The 27098-nt window shown below is 41.0% G+C and overlaps 1 long non-coding RNA gene across 1 annotated transcript in view; it reads left to right on the top strand.

Moving 5' to 3' along the window:
* Nucleotides 1-27098, top strand: part of LOC117037550 (uncharacterized) — a 51948-nt gene that overhangs the window by 1364 nt on the left and 23486 nt on the right. The window contains exons 2-3 of the long non-coding RNA XR_004425544.1: nucleotides 10602-10823; nucleotides 11789-11934. This is a non-coding gene — a long non-coding RNA (uncharacterized LOC117037550). The remainder of the gene's footprint in view (nucleotides 1-10601; nucleotides 10824-11788; nucleotides 11935-27098) is intronic.

Raw genomic sequence — 27098 nt, forward strand, 5'->3', positions numbered from 1 at the left:
AAATCGCCATCTGGAGGGAGAGCATCTTCTGGACTTCAAGAATCGGGTCCCTAAATGACAGTTTCCCTCTTTTGTGCTTTGACACGGGTGCAGTTTTGCCGGGGAAGTGCCGGGGCGGCAGCAAAGGGCTGTTCCTCCGCGGGATGGATCCTGGGCCTTTTAGTTTCTAACTAAAATCCCCAGAAGCCGAAAAATCCCGCGTTCCCAACACACTATTTTGAAAATAAACCACAAACGCAACGGAAACATTCCGAGTCAACCAGAACTTGAGCTGGGAGAGACTTGGGCCCAGAGGTAGGATGAGGGCCCTACTGCATTCACCCCTCCAGTCCCAACGCCCTCCCCCGGGGGCGCTTCGGTCCCTAACAGCCCCTAGCACGGACTGGGCTCTAGAAGCCTAGAGCCGGTCCGGCTTGTTTGAGGAGGGGCACCACCGCATACCCGGGAGTGGCACAGACTCCGGAGCCCCACTGGCCCGCGCGGCTGGAAGTATTGTTTCGGGAGCCCGCGCGGCCCCATTGGCCGCCAGGGGGCGCCAGGAGCCTCAGTGGAGTTTCCAACGCCGTCGCGCCTACAGTGGTGTTCTGGCCTGCGTGGTTCCTGGTCCCGCGGCCCTCCTCACTGCCGCGCCACCCAACCTCGACTTCACCCTGCACTGGCTGCGTCTTCTTCCCTACCTCGGGTCGCGCTCCACTCCCTTTCCTTCTCTGCTCTTTAGTGTCGGGGAAAGTGTGTGTCCTTGTGACAGGCGCGCCCGCGAGACAAGCTGATTGAGGTGGACAGGAAAATCACCTCCCACGGAGGCTGTGACGCGAGCGCGGACCTTGTGGAAAGCGCATGAAAGCGGATGCTTGGTGACTGTCGCGGCGCGCCTGCCCAGCCGGGGTCGCTGTGCAACCGCAGAGGGACACGCACACGTGGTGTGCAGCCACGCCGCGGCACCTTCATTCACCCGAACTCCTCTGCGCTCCGGCTTGGCCCTCGTGCCTACCGGTCTGTGCAGATCCTTGTCGCTTATCCAAAGGCTTTTGCTTTTACAAACCGAGAATCAATGCTTACCACCCCCATCCCCGGTTCATTTAGTACTGGCCCATTTTTAGGAACCGAAACTATTCACCCAAACCCAGGGTAAGTGGTGGTGTGTGCTCACTCCTCCCGGCAGCCTGCTTAAAGGGGGCTGCCTGCCCTGGGTCCCTGGCGATGGAGTTGGACCTCTGCCCACCCCCCACCACACACCTAGTGAACAACATCCCACCCAAATGCTGAAGGCCTGAAGAACACCCTCGACAATCCGTGTTCCCAATTTGGCCCTCTGCTCTGCTTGAATGATTCCGATTGTCTAGGCGCAGAAGAGTCTCGAGGCACAACGAAAATTCCCGTCCATCTCGCCAGAACAATTCGGCTGTGGTAGTAGAGGAGTTTCTGGGCCAGTAGGACCCTTGCTCTCATGTTCAGACATTTTGTCCTGAGGGAGGGGTCTCAGACCCCTGCGTCTGCTCTGCATCTGTGGAGAGCCGGGGAAACGGACCTTCCCACTCCCACTCGCGAATACGAAAGTTAAGGCATATGTACTCATTTCTGAGAGGGAGTACAAGCAAGAAAGGGGAGAACAAGTGTAATATGCCAATTTCTTAATTCTCAAAATCCAGCACCAGTTATGAAGGGGCAGCCTCAAACTGGAAACAAGCTTCTTAGCCCCCAAATGACTGTACCCCTGATCTGACCTTCCTTTCGATCGGAAAGCTTGGGTTTCCCTGTGTTATATAGCACAAGGGTCTCAGAGGTCTGGGGAGGTTCTTATTAAATGCTATTCTTGCTAAATGTTAAAATATAGCACAGTATTTTGCAGACACAGCTGTAACCCGGAGAGCTTGACCTGAACACAACCGGATAAGTTTAGCCAACTGCAAAGAAGAAACCAACATGTAATTAATCATATAATGTATATAAGTAATGGGTAGGCCTCCGTTGGGGAGACAGCTTTGTATGTGAATCCTGTCTCTCTTTTACTTGCTGCAAGTAAATAAAACTATCCACAAACGCTTCTCTTTGAATAGAACACGCCAAGCAACAAACCCCGTTGGTTCGATAACACCTGCTCCTTATTAAAAGGCACGGCCTTCTCTGAGGCTTTAAACCTTTATAGCAACTTCTGAGTCAGGTAGGATGCGTTTAGCTAGGGCAGGCCCACAGCCTCCTGGAGAGACTGCATGCGCACCCACGCCAAGCGGCTGCACTAACAGACTGCGGACCCCATGTCTGCTGAAATCCTCACTGTCAGCGGGCAGATGGGTGTGACTATTATCATTTTGCAAATTCGTAAGTAGTCATGAGAATACAGAGGCACGGAGGGGTTAAGTGGCTGGAGCCGGATCACACCGTGAGGGTCCAGCTGCTGGTGTTACACGGGCTGGCTTTGGGGACGCATCTTGACCTGTTGGGTGTTTCCCAACAGTGTTGCTGCTTGGCTTTCATCCACAGGCAGGCAGGCTGGCCGTGTGGGTGACGTCACTTTCTCCTCCTGGGACTGTCCGGGGCCATCCATATCCTGGTAGGGCGGTGTGGCGCGCCAGCCCGAGCTTCTGTCGGTGGGATTCGCGGCAGCCATCTGGGGGCGCCATTTCCCAAACAGATGGTTCCACGAGGGTTTCAAGTCGGCTTCCTTTACGCGGTTGAGTCTCTGAGATCGTTCACATTTTACGTGTTGGGTGTTTGAGGCCGTCTTTTTTGAGGGGGAGGGGCGGTGGATGGGTTAGTACGTGCATTCTTTCGCCTTTGACCCTCCCAGCAGCCGCGCGCCGCTGCGAGGAAGCGGTCCGCGATAGATGGGAAGCTTCCCCCCGCAAAGCACGCGGGGCAGGTGCCCGCAGCTCCCTGGGCGCGCGCTCTGGGCTCTCTCGGACCCCAAAGGGTGGGACTCAGATTTCCGGTACCGAGGTCCCGCCCTGTGAAGGGAGAGCCTTTGCCTTGCATATTAAGAAAAGAAGAGTCAAGACTAAGGGCGGACAGCTTACTAAGTGCTAACCCCCGCGGTAGCGTGTATCTCCTTTAAGATTTCAAGGGGCCGGCGGGGCCCAGATCGGAGCTGGAAAAGCAAACGTAGGTTCTGACTCGGCCGGTGCGGAGGCCACGAGGGAGGCCTGGCGCTTGCCATGCCCGCTGTCCCCGTCCCCGCCGAGGCCGATATGGGGGCTCGGCGCCCCCTTTACCGGGAGAGAAAAGCTGGCCCAGGAAGGGCGTGGAATGGGCAGTGGAGACCAAGGCTGCGGTGGGCGCTCTGCCGGACTCTGGGAGCAGGGAGCAGGGTGACAGCTCCCTGGGGCGAAGCAGGAGCCACCCCAGGCCCCTACCCACGGGCCACCTGGCTGAGAAGGAGGCCGCCTGGGGAGAGCTGTAATTGCGCCGGGCTTTGTGAGCTCTCTGGTTGCTGTGTCCTAAGCCAGTGTGAACCCCTCAAGTTCTCGAGGCCTCTTTGTACCAAGTACAGCGAACATGCCCTTTGAGAAAGGCCTGAAAGCCATGGATGGATGCTTAGGAACTCAGTAAAATGGCTAAAACAGTAGCTCCAAAATGATTTAAAAATCAAATACACCTAAAGTGATAATCTACTACTGCAACATGATTTTTTTGTGCTTCCCCAGCCACATGAGGGTTTTAGTTAACAATGACTTGGCCAGACTGAGAAAGCTGTTTGATAGTACTGTGCTCTTCTCAGAACATCTAGAGGCACATCATGGAGACTGTGATTGGTGCCCCGGGAGAGACCAATTTCCATTTCTGCTAGTATTATTCCTCAACGAGAAAATGACCCTAGATACTGGGGAGAAAGGATGAGGCTTTTGCGTGGCATGTCCTACTAATGCATTCCTTGGCTGCTTCTATTTCAAAAACAAAAACAAAAACAACTGACCAAACAAAAACACCTTGGGGAGTAAGTTCAGTGACACGGACCTCTGGAAAGGAAATTCCATTTTTGTTTAGTGCACATATCCTCTCCAGCCACCTTATGTTTACAGCATAAGGTCTCAAATTTGCTGGACCGGTAGTAATTCCTTGGTCTTTGGGGTTCAAAATTTTGAAATTCCGGTCAACTGTGTACACCTAGTTTATTTTGCACTCTGAATTAAAGAAATATTTATTGAGCACCTCTGATATGCAAGGAACTCTGCCAGATATTTATTCTTTCCCCTTCCCTGCCTCTTTCTCCCCAATTTCTGTGTCTTTTTCTCAGGTTCCAGTAGTTTATTGCTCACTGATGTGTTGCATCTGCTGATGAGACTCATGAAATGAAGCATCTCCTAATTGCTCACATTAGGAAGTCCTGAGTGGAAACAGCAAAATCCCAAGGCCATTCATAGAGGGTGGTCCAGAAGCCACAGAGTGTCTCTGGGAAGAAAGACCTGCTCCATTGTGTGATCTGAACAGCAGGGGTCAGTGGCTAAGCTGGTGTTTCACTCTGGTGGGAATTTATTGCCATCAGATAAGAGCACAAAGTCAATACAACAAAGCCTGTTGGCTCTAAAGCAACAGATGGAATCTGAATTCCTGCACACATGTACGATCTTTCCAGAGACAAATCCCAGAATAAAAAGCCCTTTGTCATTCTTACTGAACTGACTTTTAGGGACACCTTTCCATATTCTGTGTTTTGGTCTTTCTCTATAAGTTTTATGCTGCCCAAACTAAGAAAATTGACAGATTTGTTAAAGGGATTCATCCTTTTGGGACATATTCAGCTTCAGTAAGTCACAGGTATTCACAGCAACAGACAAATATGTAAATTAAAAAAAGTATTTGTTTTGGGTTGATTTAGGGCTAATAGTGTAACCTGTGTAACTATAGTAACTATTGTGTAACTGGTATAAGTAGTGTAACTAGTGTAACTATAGCATGCAGCATACACAGACTCAGCACTCTGAATTCATTGGCACTAGATGTTAACAAAGTTTCATTAGTAAGCCTAATATTAATAGTTTGTATATCTCCAGTGGTATAATGGGGAGTGAAATATAACATAGAAATAACATTTTCAAATGTCAAATTGGGCTTCTTGTAATGGGCAGGCTATGAAGTGTCTTGTGATCATTTTACCCATGATGTTCACAGCTTTGTTTCCCTGGTTTCCTTGAAATCTTAGTTTAAGAAATTCAAAACAAATTCAGCCCTGGAAGAAAAAAGAAAGAAAAGACTGCTTTTATAAGTACAGTTATTTTATTATTGTTTGTAGTAGTTCAGAAACCCTTTCCCATGCCCAAGTTTGTCTGGATTAGAGCTTCAAAATGAGCAAGATTGTCTGAGGTTTTCTATGATCAATTCTTCCCTGGAATAAATACTGAAAACACATTTTTACTATCTTCTATTTGGTACTATGAAGTTGAAACATTTTACTTATTGTGCTACTTATAGTTCCATTGAGAGGAGTTAGGGGAGGTAGGGTGGGGGGAGGGAAAAGGGGGTCAGTCTTGCTTGTACCCAGTCTCAAAACCAGATTTCTTTCATTTTGAATGTGTGTGTGTGGTGTGTGTGTGTGTGTGTGTGTGTGTGTGTGTGTGTGTGTGTGTATGAGAGAGAGAGGGAGAGGGAGAGGGAGAGGGAGAGAGACTGGGGCAGATAGATAGTCCTTGGGATGATTTCCATGGAATGTTACCGTGTTATCACAGGCAGGACAAATAATTCTGCCCTGCTCTTCTCTTTAACCATTGATGATGTAATTAGTAGCCTAATGCATTAAAGAATGAATTCCTAAAGTTCCTTGGGGTTTAATTCCAACCCTCCAATCAGAAGACATTGGGTCTCCACCATGCACTGTGGGGGAAATCAAAAGGTTAGTATTTGTAGGTTAAAATAGGATTTCCATTTATCTGCATTTAAGTTAAAGGTGAAGATGGCACATATTTCTAAGGATAAAGACATTTTCCCATTACACTTGGATAAAGGGCTATGAAGGCTGTGAAGGTCCTCGCAGAGTGAAATATGTGTTGCTAGGGAAAGGAATAACAAAGGCCAAAGCTAATGATCCTTTTGTGGGTCATGTCTGAGAACCTTAGTTGCTTTTTGTATTGTTATAGAATATAGTTTTTTTTTTTTGCATTCATAAGCCTTATTAGAAAGCAGACAATCAAAAAAATCTTCTGTAAAAGATCTTGCGAGATCTGTTCCTTGCCCTCACAGAAGACCAACTGAAATGAACAAAGGGAGATTACATTCTGTCCAGTTTATAAATTCACTTGTAGAGAAGAATATTCAACGTCTAATAACTAAATTCTAATAAATACAAGGGAAATTCTCATTAACCACCAGATAAGTGATGTATCCTGCATAATTGCATTTCCCAAATCAACAGCAGACAATTGGATAGAAGACTAAAGGAAATAGATGGAAAATTCAATCAAGTTAGAATGAAACTTTCATTTTTACTCATGAATTGCTTTCCCTCCCACAAATGCTTCTTTGTTGTTTATAAAAGTAATACATGTAAAAAATTCAGGCAACACAGAAATTATAAAAAGAAAAATGGAAATCTCTTTAATTTCACTGCACAGATCTACCAAAAAAATGTGAAAAATAGTTGTATTCTTCTAATTTAAGAGAAAAGGAATATACACAAAGCTTTATAAAAAGCCAGTCACATGATACTTACTGTTTGAAATAACTTTCCGTATGTCAACCAATGGAAATCTATGTCATAATAAATTACCTTTGAATATAGTATTCGATCCATATTCAATTTCACGAGTGGATTTCCCTGTATTGATTGATGTTTCCTCTCTAGTTTCTTACCAGTTCATAAATGGCAGTGCTTTTGTAGCAGCTGGCGTATGTAAATATATCATGATTAAGATGGGTCAGGGTAAGCACCTCAGGGTCCAGATGTGGAAGTTTGATCATAATATCTTTTGTCACTTAGCTAGATAGGCCACAACTCTGGAACCGTTTTTCTTGTATTTCTCAATATGATATTTCCCACACCAACTTGGTTGAAAAGAGGAATTTTAGATTTGCCATGAAACAAACAAAAAAAAAGACAAATGAGCTTTTCTGTTAACCTCAAAAATGGCATGGTTAGAATTTGAGATTGGTTCGCTCTTATTTTTCTGAGCCATTTTGCCCATTCATGTCTTTCAAGTATTCCTTTGTGCAGAGAAGAATGTCCTTTGGGAGCCAGAACTTTCTGGTTCTCGGAGAAGATACTTGGAAGGTTCAGTTCTGCCTGTCCTGAGGATGACCGACAGGGAAGGTGGAGGAAAGTTTAAGCATAGTTGAGGGTTATCACTCCATGAGTTTATGTCATCTGGGATAGGAATGTGTTCATTCTCGGGTATAGTTTGGGAGGAGGACAGGGCTTTTAGAGAAGTAAAGACAGTTGTACACTGATGTACACAAATTATCTTTCCCAGTGCTCTTTGTACACATTAGTACTCATTTTCAGTAGTCGGGTTAACATGATGTTTGACCATTGGCAGAACAACTCATTTACTCAGGAATTACCCATATGCAAATCACAGATCACATCCAATACTGTATCGGTCAGGATGGATTAGGTTATACTGCTGTAACAATCATCACCAAACAGCAGAAGATTGTCTCTCACTAATGCTAAGTTTGCTGTGGGTTGAGGTGTCCTTCCAAGACAGTTGTTTTCCCAGCTCAGCATTGCCAGCTGCTTTATTTTATGGCACTTGCACATCAAGATGTGCTCCCATACTCACTTAATTGGCATAGAGGGACTGGTGAGTCCATTACTAGACGTTAAATACTTCCACTGGGAAGTGATACATGTCACTTTCACTCACATTCCATTGGCCAAAATCAGTAAGAAGGCCATCCCTCACATTAGAGGGGTGGAATGGCAGGCCTACTCTGTGGCTGGAAGTGGAGAAGAACTGGATATGAGGGAACAGAATTAATGCCTACCACATATACGTGTGCATTTCATATCTAATTCCATGCTTTGTGTAGTGCTTACGTTACTATTGTTGATCAATAATTGTCAAGTGATGAGTAAATACTGGTAAGGATTGTAGATTGACATGGTGCAAAGTTGGGGTTAGTGAAAACATTGACAACTGGAAAATAGTACATGAACCTTTTTCTATGGTTATGCTATGATTTGTATCAGAACAGAATCTTTGTGACAACCAGCTAAGTTATGATCTGATTCCATTGCATTTGTAACTGACATTGTCGGCTAACATGGAGAAATAAAAATAGGCCACTATTAGCAGGAGAATATAGCGCTGCTCTCTGAAACTGAGAGGCCTGAGCTGATGGGATTTGTAAGAGTTCATCCACATCTCTAATTGGCAATTTCAATGAACTCCTATAGGTGTTTCATATAGGAATGGCTACAGGAAATAAGAGCATTACTGAAAGGAAACAACAAAGGAAATATGCTTTGCAAATATGTTTACATTATGTAGCTGAGAAAGAGAATGCTTACAAGAATGTAACCTGGGAGAGCAAAACTTTCTTTAAGAAAGAAAATGACTTTTTGAATTAGTTTCTTTTACTAAAATCCTTCAGCAAACTGAAATGTGTTGGCGCTATAGTTAGGAATATATATTTATGATATATTTTGTATAACAAGCATGACTGGTCTGCATGGATTAGATTTTTTTTTTTTTTTTGGCATTTTGAGGTGATCCAGCTATGAAAATACGTTCAATGAAATGTAAATTGCCAGGAAATTAGATAAAGACAGTAGATGGAGGGAAGGAAGATAAAGGAACCCTCTAAGCTATTTGGATGCTCTTGTTTCCCAGGGAAGGAGGAATGCCTAAAAGAGGAAGAACAGACTTCAAGACTCCCCAGGGGAGGGGAGTCAGAGTCTTTTTGTCACAGAGGGGGAAATGAGGATTGCAGATGTTTTCTTAGATTCTCTTCTTCAGCATAGTTACAACCCAAGAAAGTAAAGCCTGTGTTTTAATTTGATATATATACTTGGTACCGGGAGATATCAGCTTCTCCTAGGCTGATATCCGGGCAGACCGATAGTAAAATCTCAGACGGGGTTCCAACCTGACTTTACTGCTTTCTAGCTGTGAGATCCTGGACAAGTCACCTAAACTCTCCATGCCTCAGTTTCTTCATCTGTCAAATGGGTGACTAACGCACCTATTGAGGGTTGAAGGAGTACGACACTTAGAAGTATGGAGTGCATATTTTATGTTTAGTGCTATTTATTATTATTTTTTCTGCCAAATTGTCGTTAGTGCATCATGTCAGTTGACTCCACTAACAGAGGCCTCCTCTGGGAACTTATGTAGATGTAATGAAGTGTTGAGGGACTTGCCTGGGTTGCAAATAAACCCCCAAATGCCTCGGAGAGTTGGAGTGCCACTCAGCAGTGAAGGGCTGGGCCAGGAATGAACTCCACACCATCATCCCAGGAAAGAGAAAGCAAATATGACTTACATTTTGCACACATTAAAACGAAAGTCAGGCTCACTAAATTGGAAAGAGGTCTAATTATTTTTTAAAATGTTGTTACTGTTGTTGGAATTTGTATTTTAAGTCAAAAATTGTATTACAAAATAGATGACAAGTAGTTGAAATATTAACTGAGGGAAACGGTTTGGCACTCCAAGGAAAACGCTTGTAATTAATCTTCACTGGTAATCTCCTCAGGGTAACCATTACTGATTAGAAACATGTTTTGTCAGCCCATCCAGATTCTAAGCCTGGTGATGGCAGGAGTATATATTTTTTGTACTGCCACAGCCCCAAGATTCAGTGGTATGTTTTGCATACAGCAAGTGTATAATCGATGTAGTTTGTTATTACTCTGCAGGGAGAGCTGAATATAAAATTATACACTTAAGGCAAACACAGAACAGAAGGATTTCCTGGAATCGAGCCATTCTCTTTTCCAGTCACATGCCATTGTTGAGAGACAAGCCAAGCGCAGAGAGTGAATTTGTTTCTGACAGGGTGAGCCACAACATCTGGAGTCTGGCCCTCCACCCTGGGCTTTGACCTTCTTCTTCAAAAACAGTAGACAGAGAGTGTTCATAGAAACCTGGTTCAAACAACTTAAGAGTATAACCTTGTAAAATCCACTAGGATAGTGTGACTCGTGTTTTGCAGAGAAGTTCACATGGAGTATTCTTCTCAGCATAAAGACATTTAAGTCTCTTTGCGTGCAGGTGATATAATTCTCAGCTCTCCATTCGTATTCCCACCCCGCCATGCTGACCAACATGGTTCTATTAGCCAGTTTCCTTCTTTCTCTCTTAGAAGGTTAACACGCTGAGAGGTGTTACTTTATTATGTGATAAAAACTTTGTGTTACTTTTTAAAAATTGTGGTAAAACATATATGACATAAATTTTACCATTTTTAAGTTTACAGTTCCGTGGCATTAAGTACATGTGTCAGCTTTTTAATCAAAGCGCTATTTACATTTTGGGGAGTGTGCTCTTCATTAGCACTTTTACCAAAGGAGGGAACAGAAGAGCAGGGACATCCTTGTCACTGAACGCGTTCTCGCAGCCGCAGCTTTGTAAAATGATTTGGTGGCACAGGAAATAGAATGTATTGACAAAACTGAAAATGTTAAGTGAGCAGTAGCCATTATTCTTGCTATTATTTTCTCTCAACAGAGTTGGTTCCGCTGGCCAACAACCTAATGCAGATCACAGTTCCCTAAGCTGAGTCGATCTTTACAACCAGCAAGAGCAGACACATCTGCTGACTCTGGATCCTGGCTGAAAATTCTAGAATCCTGCTTTCTTGTGGTAACTGCAGCTGGTCAAAGGCCACCTCACCTCTCCATTACCCTGACAGTAGAGACAGACGACCATCACCCTCCTTCTTCTCAGCTGGTAAGACAACTCCCAGACCTTTTCCTCCCATTTGGTAAGATCTGATGGGTCCTTTGAGTTCCGTTTCAAATACTCACCCACCTCCAAAACGTGGGGAACAGATGATGTCAGCAGTAAGAGACCATGTGTTCAAGAAATTAAGGAGCGAAATGAAGGAGGGGCCAGTGGGAGTCAGTGAAAGTATTTAAATTCACTTTTGTTTTCGTTTTAATTTCTGGATAGGAGACCTTGATGTATATATGATAATGGAAGTAATAATTCTCTTCCACGGAGACACTGAAGTTTGTAGAGAAAAATGATAGAATCTAAGTGTTGGAAAAGAGGTTTGAGACCAGCTGGTCTGTCTTGCACCCACTGTGTTGTCCCTGAGAAGGATTCATCCAGTTTCTCCTTGGATGAAACACACACAGGGACGGGGAGCTCCTCGTGAGCTCTTTTTAGAGATCCCCTAACTCCCTTCACTGTCTCCTGCATTCATCAAGCGACCTTGATACAGGGAAGGATGCTGTATTAGTTTGCTAGGGCTGCCATAACAAAATACCACAGACTGGGTGGGTTAAACAACAGAAATTTATTTCCTCATAGTTCTGGAGGCTGGAAGTCCAAGGTCAAGGTGGCAAGAGGGTTGGTTTGCTGAGTCCTCACTCCTCGGCTCGCGGATGGCTGCCCTCTTGCTGCCTTTTCACAGAGGGACAACCCCTCTGTGTATGAGCATCCCTGGTTTTCCTCCCTTTTCTTATAACTCCAGTCATATCGGATTAGGGCTCCACCCTAACATCTTCATTTATTTAATCACCTCTTTCAAGACCGTGTTGAGTAGGGGCTCCTGAAGAACAGGGATCCTGCCTTCTCCATCTTGGGCTGCCAGAGTCTAGCCTGGTACTTAGCACCCATAGTAAGTAGGCACTCAGTACTCAAATGAACCCCAACAAAATGAACTGAAATGCATCTCTTTATTCCTCAAGCTCTCTTGTTGGAAGCCAAAGCAGGACTGGAAATGGTTGGAGAAACGGCATAAAACAGCCTCATGGGAGTGCCCGGGCACATCAGTACTTTTGCTGCTTTGAAATTGAGATGATTTTCCATGCAGTTGTGCACCTGATCCCATAAGGTAGGTCTTAAGTGACTGTCTTTTGAGATTTCATACTTATCAGTAATGCAATGAGTTTTTATTGTAACTGAAGGGCATTCATGTTGGGAACAGGTGCTAGCTGTGACGTGATGATTTCTCATTTCCAAACATCTAGGGGTAGATAATTGCAGATATTTGATAAAGCCAACAGGTTTGCTTTAAATGGTTCAATGAACTGCTCTTTCTATTCTGTGTGGACAAATGTTACCATTATATATTTATGCAGGTTATTATATTCTAGATGACTTATAGTCAATGAGGCATGCTCTTTTATTATTGGTATCATTTCTTTGCCTTTCAGATTTAATGAGATTTACAAACTCTTGGGTGTAATAGGTTCTTATGTAGCACAGAAGATTCATCCTGCTTTGGCTAATGATGTATCATCCGGTTTCACCCATCATTGGTTTGCTCAGTTGGTAGAACTTGCATCTGGCTTTCCTGTTTCTCGTTATGTACACTTTGTTTCTAGTGTCACAAATGTCCTTATCTGGTGGGTACTTTTATTTTCTCTATTTGCTTCTGCTTCTGTTCTGATGTTCCTTCCTACTTTTTCATGTTGCTATTAATTTTGAAAGGTCAGTTGTTAAAAATACATCTACCTCATAAAATAAATATTTCAATGCATATATTATTTTCATGTTCACTACCAATTTCTTCATTTGGACCTACTTAGGTGAATATGGAGGATAAAGGTTACCCTTATTAGCCAAAGTATAGTGGTGATTACTCTCCTTTGACTACCACACACCAAAGGATAAGAAAGTAATCCTCCAGGACTGAGATTAAGGCATAAATAAATTGATACACTTCAGTATTGCTTGAAAGCATAGGAGATTATGGTAATAATCAAGAGAATGGCAGTCATGGGACAACTTCACCTGTTATTTATGCAGTAGTTATACGACAGCTTAAGTGTTATATCCTGTGTGGCTTGTGGTTCATGGATCAGACAGACTGCCTAATCCCTGGAACCACAAGAGACATCTGTGAATCCACTGTTAGTTCCCCAGCTAAAGGTTCACAGGCAGAGACCATTTATTGATGGGCAGATCCTTACACAAATTAGCAGATAAAATTTATTCTAATGTAGAGAAATCTTGATGTTGGGGGGTATCCAAAAATGATATTAACTTCCATAAATAGTTTATGTGATTAAAACAATTAAAAAAAAACACACCTCACCTTGGATGCGAAAATAAAATAGTTATGAAAAAAAATAGTGGTAAGCTGGTACACCTACAACAGCGAAATACTTTCATCAAAGGTATAGGAAATCCTCAACAGAAATATTAGAAAAGTATGTAAATACTCTTACTTTAGGAAATAAACAATTAATGATGACCAAGTTCTCAGTCAACAGAACTAAATAGGATTAAAATAATTTAAAATATCTTCTCCATACAGCACTTACTTGACTGTCAGACTTCCAGAAACAACTACTCTGAACAATATCTTGCTAATGTTTTCTCAGATTTGTACATTTCTGACTTTTCACACCTTTACCTCCTCCTAGTGTACCAAAAATATGTGTACAAAATGTGTATATTTTTCTTAGTGAGAACTGATAACGTGATAGTTTTCATCTGAGCAGGGTGGTTATCAAAGTTTTGCAAGATAGGGACCCTGTTGCACTTAGCTGTTCACAGAGGTGAGGGGATGTGGTTGGTGGGGGAGGTGTCGTCAAGAGAAAGAATAGAAGCTTCTTCCTATAACCTCCTTGTTAAATCTTGTTTTTGTTATATAACTGAACACGGACATTCAGCCTTGTGTTCTTGATACCGGCTGTTGATGACCAGGCTCCTGGGAGGAGTTTTCTGGGTGGCTCAGGTTTTGCTGTGATAGTTAAATAACAGTAGCAACAATGGCCACCAAGATACCGGTACCAACACCGCAACACCATGAGTCTTGTGAGAAACTGTGCTGCACCCCCAGTGACCTAATGAATAGGTTCCCCCACTCTGTCCCGTTAGGTGATGATTTGGGGACATTTTCCAAGAGGATAGGCCGCCAAGATCAGGCCTTCCAGTGCATGACCTCACTCCTGAGAAATTCCAGCAAGTTATTAAGCAATTTTATTTTTTTACAAGGAAAATTTCAATTTTCTATTCCTGGACTGTTTTGCACAGGGTACTTGGCGACATCATTTTTCACTTAGGCTCATGAGTGCTGCCATCACACTTGTGACAGGCTGAACTGAGCAACAGCTTGGAGGATATTGCACAAATAGATCCAACAAAATTTGGCTTCAAGGTCTACAAAACTTATCGGTGACACTAGCTTTCCAAGGGAAGCAAATATTCCCATTAATTTAATGTCTGGAAATGTTTGTGTATCATCTTCTAATGTCCATTAGATTGGTGTTGGAGACTGGGAAAGTGACCCAGGTGGTCACAGTACATAGACCATTTATGTTCTTCTTTGACGACCAACTCACCTCTGGGCTCCTGGGAGCCGTTTCCAGTGAAATGGAGAGCAGAGAGAATCATAATTATGTCTCAACCCTAGTTCATCACCCAAAAGGGACCTGTATTTCTACATGTGCCCTTATAAATCTTTTAGCTAAATCAGGGCTCAAATGTAAAACCCAGTTCCCTAGGGAACTTTTTAATATAAACTAAAGTCTGGTTTGGGCTGATTTTTTTTTTTTCTTTAACTTGGTGAAGTGGATTTACTCATGATAGTTATAGATTTAGTACAAAGTGTAATTTATTTTGCATGATACTAAAAAACAAAAACCAAACACAAATAAACAAAATGCAGAAACATCCCTTAAATACCTTATAAATCAAATTGCATATAAATTTGTATATGTGAAAATGTAGTTTAGAAACTGGTAGAACATTTAGAAGAAGCATAATATTTGGACGGGCAATGTAATCATCATTATTTTGCTTGGTTTTACTTTTTAACTGAATAATGTTTTTACCTTCCTATAGTATATACCCATAGGGGATAAAGTAATGGAAATACGACAAACTTGTCCTTTCTGGTTGTTCTTGAGTCCCATGACAACTACAAAACCTGATCCCGATCCAGTTGGGTTCAGTACAGGTTAAATCCTGAGTACAAGTAGTATTCTGGAGTTAATCTCCCAAGGAGCTCTACTCTGACGTCTTAACCACCCCCAGAGGAAGGATTCTGTCTGGTCAGCACTGTGAGAGCCAAGCCCTCCTTTAAAATCTGGATTGGCTGATGCTACATGTCAAAGTCCAGACAGAGTGATAAATCACTCATAAATGAAAAGAGAAGAAACTATTGCAGTGATGGTCACTGGCTAGAATGTTGGTAATTCCAGTTCTATAGCTGTTCTTTTAGCTATAGATTTTTAATAAAATTTTCGTCTCTTTAATTGTGAATTAAAAAATTTTAAATTGAACACTTCTTTCTGTGTTAATTTGCCATTGTGTGTGTACGTGTGTGTGTGCCTGTTCATGTACTTTGCCTATTTTATTTTGTTATTCATCTTTTTTTATTAACTCACTTGAGTTCTTTGTATATATATTTTATTTATTTATTTTTTGTTTATTAAATTTATTGGGGTGACATTGGCTAGTAAAATTATATAGGTTTCAAGTGTACATTTCTAATACATCACTATATATTTGACCCCCTTTTCCCTCTTCTACCACTCCCCTCTTCACTTATCCTCTGGTAACCACTAAACTGTTATCTGTATCAATGAGTTTTTGCGACAACATGGATGGATCTTGAGATTATCATGCTGAGTGAAATAAGTCAGATAGAAAAAGTCAAGAACCATATGACTGCTCATATGTGGGATATAAAACTGAAAGCAACAAAGGAACAAGACAAACAAACAAAGGTACAGATCTTTTTTAAACTGAACATTTGATTCTTAATTTCAACTTCTGAATTTGAATGGCAAAGTAAGTCACTGGAAGCTGTTAGCAAAAACTATGCTGTCTGGAAATGATCCTTGGGGTCTCTAGAATTCTACAAAGAAATAATAGAAAACCCAAGGACCTCTAAATGTGATTTGAACTGCTGGGAAAAAAATAGCTTGCATTTTCTGGGGGAAAGGTGACTATTTATGTAATCATTTCAATTATGATTCTGCCTATTATCTGTATATCCCAGAAGTCATAGGTTAATAGAAACCTTTCCAAAGACACATATGTTGAATTTAGGGAATAAGGTCATATATTTGCAAAATTCAAGGTTTATTGGGAGGGGCATCTGTCTCAAGTTCAAGTTTTGTAGGGAACACTGGCTGCTGGCACATACTTTATTGGCTTCTGTATTCTTTCTGTCTGCATCAAACACTGCTTGTTCTTCAAACTAGCAGAAGCTATTTGAGCCTTCAGGGGTGGATGTCCCCTACAGCCAGCATCTTGTAAGCAATAAAGGTATGTGTTCCATTCACCTCATGAAGAAAGGGCCTCAGCAAGCAAGTTTGCAATATTAGTCATATGCTTTTATAGTTTAGTTCACAATTTATGTTGGAGTAATTTTTTTTTTTTTTTTTTTTGGTCTGAGTGTTTTTGTTGAGTCACTTTGAATTTGTAGCTTTTAATTCAATTTAGTTCAAAATTGATTTTCTGTTTTCAGGATGTGCTAGGAGTCATATTCAAAAGGCTGTGAAGGGTGCTGTAAATGAATAAGACAGAAGTAATAGAAATAAAGAATTAGCATATGAAAAAATTTCAACTTCAGGAGTAATCAATAAATGCACGTTAAAATGAGATTCCGCCCCCCTCCCCCCATCAAATGATCCAAGATTGAAAAAAAAAAAAAAAGAATGTTGGTGAGGCTCTGATGCTAGGGCACTTTCTTATTCTGCTGGAGGAGAGAGAGAGAGAGAGAGAGAGAGAGAGAGAGAGAGAGAGAGAGAGAGAGAGAGAGAGAGAGAGAGAGAGAAAGCAAAGGCCCTGGGGAAGGATCAAGGTTGGAAGCAGCAGGGAAAGTTTTTGGAAGGATTAGCACTTGAGCAAGAACTTGGAGGAGGGGTGGAATTTAGACAGAGGGAGGGTGGGAATGGAAGGCAGGGGCCATAGCGAGATTAAAGGTGGTCCCTTTTCACGCTACTGTGTTGTGGAGATTTATCCATCCTGGCACATAAGCTCTGTCTCAGTTATTTGAATATTTTTATAATATTTCATTGAATAAATATATAATTTGTTTACCCATTCTCCTACCGATGGACAATTAGATTGCTTCCAAATTTTGTTGTAACATAGCTATTGTGAACATTTTTGCAGCTGTGTTCTCGTGCATATTGGAGAGATTTTTCTCAGGATCTATACTGGGGAATAAGATTACTGAGTCATGGGATATGCACTAACTAGTTCAAATTGCTCCAAAATGTCTGTGCCAATTGAAACTCCCACAGTGATGTTGAAGACTCTTATTTTCCCATATCCTTATGCTTAATATTAACAGGCATACATTTTTTATCAGTTTGATGGATATGAATAAGTGAAAAAAAATTATAAGTGAAGTTCAGAATTTTTTTTTTGTATATTTGGGTCATTTAGATTTCTTCTTGAGCAAATTGCCTGTTTTTCCCTATTTTCTATTTCTTGCTTTTTCTATATCTTTATTGACTTATTGGTCTTCATCATATATTATAAATGTCATGTTTTTAAAAACTCAATTAAATGAATTGCACATGTTTTCACTTCCTCTGGGTCTTGTTTTTTAAACTTTTATTGTGGTCTAATTTCATTCAGAACTAATTTTAATTTAGGCAAAATTATGAATCTTTTTGATTATGATTTTTTATGACTTGTGTAAGAAATTCTTTCCTAACGTATTTCATAAAGAAAGCATCCTAACATTTTTTCTAGACATTTTGCTTTTTATATTTAAGTCTTTAATTGGCCTGGAATTTATTATTTTTATGTATGGTCTGAGATAGGCTTGTAATTTTTTTTTTCCAAAAGCATAACCAACTGTCCAAGTCCATAAATATTTCTTTGTCTATTTTATTTTTATGTATTTATCACATGCCAGGCAAGTTTATACAGACTTCAGTGAGCAAAAAACTATGGGAATCTTCTTGATGGCAAAGTGTGTACACGTATTTCTGTAGTCACTGGTATTCCAGAAGAAGCTAAAGGATGGTGAATACAGATCTGATTGAGTTTGAATTCCAACTCCCTCACTTCTAAACAAAGCAGGGTAAAAAGAACATTAACAAAATGCATCCATTTGAAAAAGTAGGTACGGAAATGAATTTAATTGGAGAAAAGTTTGGGATAGAAATATGAGCTGTCTAATTTCAAATGGTTGGAAGGACTGGATTATAAGGCTCTCCACTGGACTCTGGAAATACTAGAATAAAATTAAGAGGACCCTTAATAACACCAAGCTCCCAAGAGCCTGGACTAAATAAATTGGACAAAATAATATCAGTGAGGAGCAAGGTATTTGAAAACCATTTATTCTTAGGAAAAGAACTGTCTACAGATAGCAACAGGACTTGGCTCACTCAACCCCATTCCGAAGCAACTTTCCCCTTGCCCACCTCTTTTAAAGAGGCTGAAAAGCTAATCATTTTTCGTAGACCCTTTTCACTTGGGGTGGCCAGGTAGCTCAACTCTGGCCAGAGAAGCAAGTGTACTGCATTCCTTCCCATGCAAAAAGACAAAGCTGCTTGCGGATAAGGCCTTTAGCCTTCTCCCTTTCTTGCTTCCTGGAAATTGGATGTGGGACCTGGAAGTGCAGTAGCTATCCTGTGATCTTAAAGACAGAGATTTGTGTCATTTTGAGCTACTCTTGCCAACCTGGTGTTTCTACCCTTAGACTTCATGTGGCCAGAGACAGAATAAATCTATATCTTGTAAATCTTCGTAGTGAAAGGTTTTATTTTTAAAATTCATTTATAGCCAAACACATGGCTACTACCTGATACAGCTTTGATACCTCGTTCATTCGTTCATTCATTCATTCATTCATTCAATATTGGTTATCACTGAAAACATTTACACTAATGGGTGTGTGTTAGTGAAGTGAGGATTGAATAGAGGAAGAGAAAGGAGAAGATGGCATGTATCCCCCTTGTGCATCAAGAGTTTAATTTATATTAGGAGAAATAAAGCATGATCATGGATTAAGAGGCAGTTTAAGATGAGTACCCCCTGTACTAACATTTTGCCCCAAGTTTTCATCAGATCTTCTACAAGCATCTGTGATTCATTGTGGCATCTTGGGCACCACATAGACATCTTTGGGCATCAAACACTAAGTCCTAAGAATACATATCATGTGCTCCTAAAGTCACATAAGGATTATTTTGCAGTATGAGATGACTATGGAAAGTTCCTTTTGGAGCTAAAGGATATTAAATTCAAGGGACGCAAGCTTTCCAACCCACGGCTGGTTGCCACAGGATGGTCTCTATTCTATTGGTGTGGCCTGCTGCCATTTTGTGTCACCATCCTGTGCAGGCAGAGCAGAAGAGGCAGGAAGGTAGAGAAGGTAGAGAAAAGCACACGTATAGCCAAGGGTTAGAGTTAGGGTGCAAACTGCTGTGATCTTGTTTTTTATCCTGGTATCCTTCATCATGACTAGTTTCCCTGGATATTTCAGGGACTCAAAAATGTTTGCTCTTTTTGATTGTATGTAGTTTTATTTCGTGGCCATAATTTAACCTAGAATGTGCAAAGATATAGTCTGACTTCTAGCATTACTGGTCGTTCCTAGATTTACATTTGGCAATGAACACTCTATCTAGTTTCCAGTTCTCTGAGCCACATGGATGAATTCCACAGCAAGGATAGGTCATGCCACCTTCCTCCCCACAGAGTGTCCTCTGCTTATGGTCAAGGGCTAAAGCCCGGGTGGCAGCGGGAATGAGGGAACAAGATAAAGTCATGGCCATAGAGGGGCCTAGCCCTAGGCAGCCCTAGGTCATCCTGGGCCTAAAGAACCTCCAGGAATATGAGTGGGGAGGCATTTAGGATTGTCAGTTCTCCTTAGATTTCCTAAGTGTTCCCATGAAGCTGTTATTCAGGATTTTATAACGATCCTGGTCTTGGCCTTGATGTGCAATTCAGGCTCCGACTGCCCCATGGTCTATCCCTGGCACTTTGAATCTGACCAAACTTGGGCTGAGGCTATAGAAGAAGCAATTTAAAGTGTGAGAGTGCAGGGTTGAGGTTAGGGGAAGCTTGTCAACTTATTAGTAAGATCCTGAAATGTCTTCTCTTGGAAAATCCTCCAACTAAGCCTTCTGTGTTTTACTCCGCTAACTTCTTAGAACAAGATGATTCAGCTATGTGAATAGAATGCCTCGTGTCTTAAGACTTTGATCTCTATCTCAAAAACACAATATGAGATGATGTGGCTTTACCCTACTTGTTTTTTCCCCACCTTTTTTGAACATTACTCTTCTTGATTAAAAAATGCCGTGCTTCCAAGATCAAAAGTTTGTGATAAAGATTTTTATTCCCTATAAAGTCATTGAAACTGTTTTTGTTTGTTTCAGAGATTGCTTAGTCCATCTGTGATTACCTCAGTGCAGCTTTCCTTGATATAAACAGAAAAGCTTTAAAAAATTCAATGAATCCCAGTGTTGGTTAACTTTAGAATTGGCTCATGCTGAAGTTCATATTGACCTCAGAGTGCAAGTTTGTCTTTTGAGGTTGCTTTGACTTTGGGGAGGATAGATATTGGAACTTTCCATGGAGAATATTGCGTGATTGACTTGTTTTTCTTCTCCATGATGTTAGATGGAAAATCTCCCTGACCAGAAGACTCACTCCTCACTCAAAGAGGTGGTCCATCTGCAGTATCACTGGCTGTACAGAGGAAAGAGTCTCAAGGTCAATTGATCCAACAACCAGCTATATTATTCTATTTTATTCTGCTATTCTCTATTCTGCACCCCCCACTATCCTTTTATTCTATCACAGCCTAGCTTCTTGAAGGAGTTGTCTACACTCATTATTTTTTTTGCATTTACAAAAAGTGAAATATATTTGACATATAACATTGCACAAGTTTAAGGGATACAACATGTTGATTTGAAATATTTATGTATTGCCGTGTGATTGCCCTTGTAGTATTAGCTTCTAAAGTTAATTTTCCTCTTTCTTCACCACTAATTCATGTTGAGCCCACTGCGATCCTTGTGTTGACCATTTCAGTTAATTGTTCTGTCTAAGGTCACCATGATACCCTAGCTGTCAAGTTGAGTAGATTCGGTTTTGGTCCTTCCTATTTGACTTCTCTATGGCATTTAGCCATTTGTCACTCAACTTTTTTTGGGGGGTGCAGTTCTTGAAGATAAATTCTATATTATAAATTTAAAGGTAAAATTTAGCTTCTTTTTCTATGTTAACCTTCAGCACAGATACTAATTTTACTTAAGGTACTAAACCCTAATCTTTAAAAAAAATAATTCATAGACTTTATGTTTTAGGACAGTTTTTGGTTCATTGAAAAATTGAGTGGAAAATGCAGTGTTCCCGTATACCTCTTCTTTCCCTTCTCATAGTTTTTACATGCTTTAGTGTGGTACGTGTGTTACAATTAATGAGTCAATATTGATATCTCATTGTTAGCTAACATCACAGTTTACATTAGGGTTCACTCTTTGTGTTGTACAGTTATATGGATTTTGATAAATGCATAATGTGATGTATGTACTATTATAGTATCATACAGAATAGTTTCACTTTCCTAAAAATCTCTTATGTCCCACTGATTGATTCCTCCTTTCCTCCCCCTGAGACCCTGGCAGCCACTAATATTTTTACTGTCTCTATAGTTTTGCATATACTTGCAATTATACACTATGAGGCCTTTTCAGATTAGTTTCTCTCACTTAGCAACATGCATTTAAGTTTCTTCCATGTCTTTGTAGCTTGCTAGTTCATTTTTCTTTATCACTGACTAATATTCCATTGTCTGGATGTACCACGGTTTGTTTATCCATTCACCTACTGAAGGACAGTTTGGCTGTGTCCAAGTTTTGGCAATTATGGATAAAGCTGCTGTAACATCTGTGTGTGGTTTGAGTACAAACATATGTTTTCAACTTATATGGGTTATTATCACTTAATTTTGAAAGTCTGTCCTTCCTTGACTTTCATGGCACCCTCTCCTCTGTTTGCTCTCCAGAGGTTCCCCTCCCTTCACGTTTCCCTTTGCTCATGCCTCTTTTTCTGCCAGCCTCTTAAATGGTGGTATTTCCCAGGGTTCTACGTTTGGCATATTTATATTTTCAGTATTTCACACATTCTTCCTGGATGGTTTCTTCCAGGACTTCAGTGGTCACCTCACTGATGTGCCCGAAACCTGTATTTCTACTGCAGGCCTTTTCCTCGATCCCCAGACCTCTGCATGCTCCTTATTTCTTGGATTTCTCCTATACAGAGACATGGGCAACACTGTAGAGATCACGAAAGGATATCTGATTCAGGGGACCATTTCTCGTATGGAAGTAAAATTGTTTCCGATGTACATATATGTTGGGGAGGCTTTCCTACTTTATTTCCTCTAGTGCAGGGTTTCTCACCCTCAGCATTATTGACATTTGCACCAGATAATTTTGTCTTGTAGGGGACTGTCTGTGCTTGGTAGGATGTTTAGCAGCATCTGTGGCCTTTCCTCACTAGATGCCAGTAATACTGCCCCTTCCTCCCAGGTTGTGACAACCAAAAACACATCTCCATACATGGCCAAACGTCCCCGTGGTGGAGAGAGTAAGGAAACAATCCAAACCCCCCCACCCCACTTTCCGCCCCTTTGAGAACTACTGCACTCACTCAATGTGCTTTCCACTACTACTCTCTGTCTTTTTCACGTTTCTGCTTCTTTCTGAATTGCCCTTTCTCAGGGTGAATACCTGAGAAGCTTCTAGTTATCCTTTAAGACTTGACTCACCTCCTTTACTAAGTCCTTTCTCAGATCCTCTCTCCTTCCTTTCTCCATAGAATTACCTCTTTCTTTGTGCTTCACTGTCTTCCTATGATGGTACCGCACTTGCTTATTTATATGTGTCACTCTTCTCTGCATGGTGAGCTGATTGATGGTGGGCACCATGCTTTCATCTTTGAATCCCCAGCACCTTCAACAGTGTGTGGCAATTCATGTGCCCAATTAATATGGTTGAATAAAGGAACCATAATTGCCTCTGCTGATTAAAATCCTCCGTGATAAATACTCGTAACACTATGCACAGCTCCTTCAAAACACTTAGTATAGTTACAATTTTTCATTTTTTTAAAAGTGTAATTATTAAATTAATGTCTTTCCCCTTCGCTAGGCAGACCTCAATAAGCTCCCTGAAGGCAAAAGCTATAAGCTGTTTTTGGTCATCACTGATCCATGCGGTGCCTGGCCCTTTATAGGTGCTCAGAACATAGAATGAATTAATGAGCTCAGGAAAGAGGGGCCTTAGGAGGTTCAATCGGGGCTTATTGACAACAACTACCCAACAACAACAACCAATGTTAGTTTAAAAAGTGTTTTCATAGGTATTATTCTAATTTAATAATCACAAAAACCCTGATAAAAAGGTATTGTTTCTATGTTATAGATGAGAACACTGAGGAAGCTTTGAGAAATTAAACATCCTAAGGTCTCATACCCCTAATCATTGTATTACAACATTTGGGCCCTGGGTTATTTCTTGTCCAGACAGCCAGATTTGGGGGAGATCAGTAAATGTTTTAATGGCGTATTAAGTGAATGAGTAATTGTGTGATTATACTGTATTTGTTTTGCGTATTGGTTCAGAGAACAAGCATTTTTACATCTATATGAGAAAAGGTCACTGGAATTTATAATAACTGCTCATAGCCCCTTACCAGCCCTTTATTAACACAGACTAGAATTGCAGGGACCAGTCAGAGAGAGTCAGTACAAGGAATGTTATAGGTCCAGTGGATGAATATACCAAATGGGACAAGAATGTTGGTGTTTTGAAGAATAAAATACTTTCTCAACATTAAGTTGCAATATAAATGATTGACAACCTGAATGAGATAAAGGACGCGTAGGCCAGTTGTTCGTAAGCTCTGTTGTTATAGAATTATTTGATGGGGCTAATATAGATCCATTAATCCTATTTTTTCTTACCACTAGAAACATGGGGATAATGCTTTACCCTCACTATTCTGGAAGTAGTGGGAAGTATGGGTTTACATGTTTGAGAGCCTATTGTGGGTAAGTTATTAATATGTTCTTGAAATTAAGTAGAGACATGAGTGTATTATGAACGTGAGTGCTATAGGAGACCAGCTGAAACTCTTTTGCAGGACATGAGAATTCCCAGAGGAGCACAGCTAAGTGTCACTGACTAATCAGTCACCCCAGACTTTTTACTCAAGAATGCTGATGAGTTGAATCCTGAAAATATATATGCATAGAAAAGGTAAAAAGGGGCTTTCAAATCTGTAATAATTCCTTTTAGAAAATAGATTAGAAATGAGAATAGATTCTTCATGACGTGGACAATTTTTACTGCCTAGTCATGCTCTTTATATTATATCACCAGGCCAGTTCAATGGAGACATTCAACAGTTAATTTTTGAATAACAAGGGAACTCCATTCTACCATATGAATATCCAACTAGAGAAAAGTTCTCGGCAAAAAAGTAGCCTCTATTTTAAATAATACTTGCTGAGGTGTATGGAAAATTATCTATGATTATACCAAAGGATAGTCTATACCCTATAAAGAAAAAGGATGACATATCTAAGGGTATGTGAGGAGACATGTGGAATTCCAGTGGAACTTTCTTGATGGGGCTGATGGAGACCTCTTCTTAATGATGTTTGACCCACTTTTGCAACCAGTGGAAAGACTGAAGATAAATGTGAGTAAAGGGAAGTGATTCTAATAATATTAATATGAATGCATGAGCTAGCAATCTTTGAGTTACTGATCATTGACTGATTTCCTGGTGATATCTTTATCAAGGAATGACCTTGTTGCTGAAAATTACAGTAATGGGAAAATATATAGCTACCGATGAGAGCATATGAAGATTGGCTTTGTGTGAATGTGTGTGTATGTTACATGGAGATATTGTCACTCTATTGGCAATTGTTTCTTGTTCTTGAGACAAGAATATAATGGAAACTCAACAGAATTTCTCTTTGGCCAGAAAGCCTTTTATTTTGTCCTTTCTGACCCTTATATTCATCTTATGACCACCCACAGGCGAATCCAAGAGAACAAGAGACAACATTCATAGACTGGAAAACTAGAATGAATTTGTGTACATTTCAATTTAAACGATCCTTTTTAGGGGAATTAATGTTGTGATGTTGGAAGGCATTATTTCATTCACAAAACATTTGCAAGATCTATTATGTGTGAGATTAATCACATGTAAATATTTGGTAGAAGTAAAGCAAATTTATTCCCTGCAAAATGGACCCAGTGGTGGGAACGAGCCCAATGAGAAGAGGCTGTGTTTCACTTTTCTAAGCATCACCAACAGAGCTGCTTATTCTCTGAGCCTGGAAGAGACCCAGTGGGATTTAGTTTTATGAGGTTTAATGTAAAGGTGTTGTATTTCATGAGATGAAATCATAACACAGTGGGTTGCAAAAATTTTGAGAGATTATTTTTTTCAGAGTGTTGGCAAGCACCGTTCTCTAGGGACTTTTGTGTCTAAAAGAGAAATATAGATCTTCTTTCATAGGATTGAAATGATAACTAATCTTTAATTCTTTTTAGATGGCCAGGGTTTGACTGGTGAGGCTGATTTGGAATTCACGTAGCAAGTCTGCCCTCTCCAGTTGGCCTTTCTTGAACCCGTGACTTCTAGTGCATCCTGAAACTCCAGGGTACATGTGCAATGCATTTTTGCCTCCCCCTCACGCCTAATCCATGATTAAGGATCTTTCTATTTATTTATAGATCATACCTTTAAGCTTCACACACAGTTTGATTCCCCACGAATTTTGACAATCCAAATGAACATTTGGCCAAGACAAGAGAATGCTATCAAGCTGTATCTCAGGTTTCTCCCCTCTCCCACTCTTATATATGTTTAAATTGAGAAAAGTTCTCTGTCTCCATTTTAGAGAAAGCTGAGCCATTCCCTTGACTTAGGTTTGACCTTTTTTCTTTTTTTCTTTTTTGCTTTGTTCTGGAACACATATAACTGTCCTTAGGCTAAACATCTCTCTACTTTTGTGACCATTTCATCTCCAATTTCCCTGCAATGCAACATCTTGAACCAGGTTTCTCATGAATGCCAGGGGAGAAACAAGACACTGTGGGGGGAAATCTGGTGCCTCGTCTGATTTCCTGATTTTGATGTGTATGGAAGGGAGTTTTCGTTCTCTGTAGCTGAGGGCCTTCTTGAAACATGGTTCAGGCAAGAATGTTTTGGAAGTGCAATTAATTCAGCATGGGAGACTAGCAAAACTGATGTATGCCCCATTGTATATAGCTCTTCTCCCAGGCAGATTTTTTTTTTCTTCCCTCATTTCAGAAATAATAGATGCAATCTTAAGACTTTAAAAATATTCTGCAGCGGCCGGCATATCATCTGTAATGATAAAAAGATGTGCACATCAGCACAGATGTGTTTGTATCAAATCGTGTGCATGATGTATCTCGTGTGGGGCCTCTAGTGAATTCTCATGGTAATACTGATGAAATTAGTGCTGTGGAGGGAGGGAGGGAGGAGTTATGAGTTATTACCATCAAGGAACAAATGTTACATTCCTATCTTTCTCAAACGCTTTTCTGCAAATACATGTCAGAGCAGGCTGTCATCCAGAGGGAGTCCAGCTTTGGGATGCTGCGAGGAGTCAGGCTGAGGGAGGTTAAAGAGCTGGGGCATAATGAGCAAAAGGAACAAGCTTATTTGCAGCTGTAGACTATCACCTATCACCTTGTTTCTCAGACTTGCCTGTTCACCTGGGGGGGGGTGTGAACCATGGAGATTCTGGCAGACTTGGCAAGTCCGAGTCTCCAGTGGAGGGACCTAAGAACTGGAATTTCTCATCAGCAGACCAGTGGTTGTTACGGTTCGGCAAGTGTGGGAATCACTCACCTCACAGAATCAGGATGGGCATTTAAAAAGGGGTGGGTTTTGTGAGTGAGTGTGTTAGGGGGTGGGGGTGGGGATGATAAATGGCATCCCCAATGGGACCATTCTGCCTCTGTGTTTGCTGAGAAGTGGCTGGAATGACATTGCCCTCACATT

Source organism: Rhinolophus ferrumequinum, chromosome 18 (genome assembly GCF_004115265.2).
Source record: "Rhinolophus ferrumequinum isolate MPI-CBG mRhiFer1 chromosome 18, mRhiFer1_v1.p, whole genome shotgun sequence".
NCBI classification, from domain to species: domain Eukaryota; kingdom Metazoa; phylum Chordata; class Mammalia; order Chiroptera; family Rhinolophidae; genus Rhinolophus; species Rhinolophus ferrumequinum.